The following is a 3,226-nucleotide window of genomic DNA, read 5'->3' as shown; positions in this document are numbered from 1 at the left end:
TCGATCACTTGCTTTTGTGCTGCCATTCTTATTAATGCGGCTTCTCTCTTGCCTTCCAGTAGATCCAAATTGACCCGCACCTCTTCATCATTAGATTCTTGTGTTGCTTGTGAGAATCTTGTACTCGGTTCTCTTATTTCAACTGGGATTAATGCTTCAACTCCATAAACTAAAGAGAAAGGAGTTTCACCTGTGCTCGTCTTTGTTGTCATGCGATATGCCCATAAAACTCCGGGTAACACTTCAGGCCAATTACCCTTTGATTCCTCTAAACGTTTCTTCAAATTGTTGATTATGACTTTGTTCGTTGATTCTGCTTGCCCATTGCCTACTGGGTGATAAGGTGTAGATGTGATTCTTTTAATTTTCCAGCTCTCAAAATACTCAGTGACTTGAGCTCCGATAAATTGAGGGCCATTGTCGCATACAATCTCTTTTGGTACACCAAATCGACAGATGATATTACGCCAAATGAAGTCTTTGACCTCCTTTTCTCGTACCTGTTTGGATGCTCTTGCTTCTACCCATTTAGTGAAGTAATCAGTAAGTACTAGCAAAAATTTTACCTAACCTTTTGCTTGTGGTAATGGTCCCACGATATCCATTCCCCACTTCATGAATGGCCATGGTGACATGACCGCATGTAATAACTCCGCAGGTCTATGCATGTTGTTACCGTACCTTTGACATTTATCACATTTAGCTACAAAACTTTCTGCTTCTTCCTCCATTTTAGGCCAGTAATATCCTGCTCTAATCAAAGTTTTTACTAGTGATCTTCCTCCTGCGTGATTCCCGCAATGCCCTTCATGTATCTCCCTCATTACATACTCCGTTTGAGAAGGTCCGAGGCATCTTTCTAATGGACCACCGAACATCTTACGATAAAAATTCCCTTGTTTTAAACAGTAACGAGCAGCCTTTTTTCGAAGTGCATGCGCTTGTTTCTTGTCACTAGGGACGGTTCCATACTGTAAAAATGCAACAATTTCGTTTCTCCAATCTCAAAATAAATTATTAAAATTTACCTCATTCTTATCTGGATCGAGAACTGAATGAAATAAATGTATAATTGCAGCATTTGCATCTTTTGCTATAACAGCTGCGGATGCGAGATTAGCTAAGGCATCTGCTTCAACATTTTCATTCCTCGATATCTGTATGACCTTCCAAGTTTGGAATTGCTTTATCAGTTCCCGTACCTTTTCCAAGTACTGTTGCATCCTTGCTTCCCTAGCTGTGTAAGTCCCCAGCATTTGATTAACCACGAGCTGTGAGTCACTTTTGATCACTACTTGATTTATACCAAGTTCTCGTGCCAATTCCAAACCCGCAATCACCGCTTCATTGTTAGTTACAGAATGACTTTTAATGGCTTGCCTAATAGTGTCACCCGTAGGTGGTACTAAAACAATTCCTAATCCTGCACCTTTTACGTTAGATGAGCCATTAGTAAATAAGGTCCATGTTCCAGGATTAGCCCCATTAAGTACTTGTACTTCTTTTTGTGCTTCTAATTGCATCCCTTGGCTAAAGTCAGCGACGAAATCAGCTAATATCTGTGATTTTATTGCTGTTCTAGGTAAGTATGTGATTTCATATTCACTTAACTCTATGGCCCATTTAACTAACCTTCCCGACAATTCATGTTTATGCAATACATAACGTAGGGGATATGCAGTCACTACGACAATGGGATGAATTGAAAGTAAGGTCTTAACTTCCTAGATGCCATGATTAGAGCAAGTGCTAAATTTTCCAATTGTGGATACCGTGTCTCTACATCTAACAAAGATTTGCTAACATAATAGATAGGAGATTGTTTACCCTGCTCTTCTCGAACCAAAACCGCGCTTACCGCAACTTCTGAAACAACAAGGTAGATGAAAAGTTTCTCCCCAGCCTTGGGTTTTGCTAGCAAAGGTGGATTTGATAAGTGTATTTTCAAATCTCTAAGTGCTTGTTGACACTCCTCATCCCATTCAAAAAGATCCTGCTTCTTAAGAGCCGAGAAGAATTTAAAACATTTTTCTGATGATTTAGAAATGAACCTTCCCAAAGCTGCGATTCTTCCTGTCAGTCTTTGAACCTCTTTCTTGTTGGAAAGTATATCTGGAATTTCTTCAATGGCTTTAATCTGTGCAGGATTCACTTCAATACCACGGTTAGAAACAAGAAAACCTAAAAATTTTCCTGATGCCACACCAAATGCACATTTTTCTAGATTCAACTTCATATTATATTTTCGTAAAATTTTAAACGTATCAGATAGGTTTGATATATGATCTTCTAAATGTTGGGTCTTAACTAGCATATCATCTATATACACTTCCATGGTTTTACCTAAATGTTCTTGAAACATTTGGGTGACCAACCTTTGATACGTTGCACCTGCATTCTTAAGACCGAAGGGCATTACCTTGTAACAGTAAGTCCCCCTGTCTGTTATAAAAGAAGTTTTTTCTTCATCTCCTGGATCCATCTTGATTTGATTATAGCCTGAATATGCATCTAAAAAACTTAATAGCTCATGCCCTGCAGTAGCATCAATTAACTGATCTATGTGCGGTAAAGGAAAGGAATCTTTTGGATAGGCTTTATTAAGGTATGTGTAATCTACACAGACTCGCCACTTACCATTCTTCTTAGGAACCACAACAGTATTAGCTAACCAATTAGGATATTTTACCTCACGAATTGAACCAATTTTTAGCAACTTTTGAACTTCCTCTTGAATCACCTTATTTTTGAAAGTTCCTTGCTTTGTTTTCTTCTGCTTGACGGGAGGATATGATGGATCTTCATTCAACTTATGAGTCGTGACTTCCGGTGGTATCCCTGTCATGTCAGAATAGGACCAAGCAAAACAGTCCGCATTAGCTTTTAAAAATTCAATCAATTTACGTTTTACCTCCGGGCTAAGATTAGCCCCTATGTACACTTTTCTCTCGGGCCAATGTACAAATAATACCACAGCCTCTAGCTCTCTATCGTTGTTTTGATGTTCTCATTCTCCTCCGGTTCTTGAATGGTATCAGGTCTTGAATCCAGATCTGTTTGCTTTTGCTCAGGTGAGGTTGACTCCGTGTTACCCTCACCTAAATTCTGTAATTGCTATTTGTCTTCACCATTAACAGTTGAATCTGCAACGGAATTGATGCTTCTAGATGTTTGTTGATCGCCTCTGATTTGGCATATTCCCCATGGAGATGGGAATTTAATAACT

Source organism: Nicotiana attenuata, unplaced genomic scaffold, assembly GCF_001879085.1.
Source record: "Nicotiana attenuata strain UT unplaced genomic scaffold, NIATTr2, whole genome shotgun sequence".
NCBI lineage: Eukaryota > Viridiplantae > Streptophyta > Magnoliopsida > Solanales > Solanaceae > Nicotiana > Nicotiana attenuata.
Note: the sequence above shows the minus strand (reverse complement) of the source record.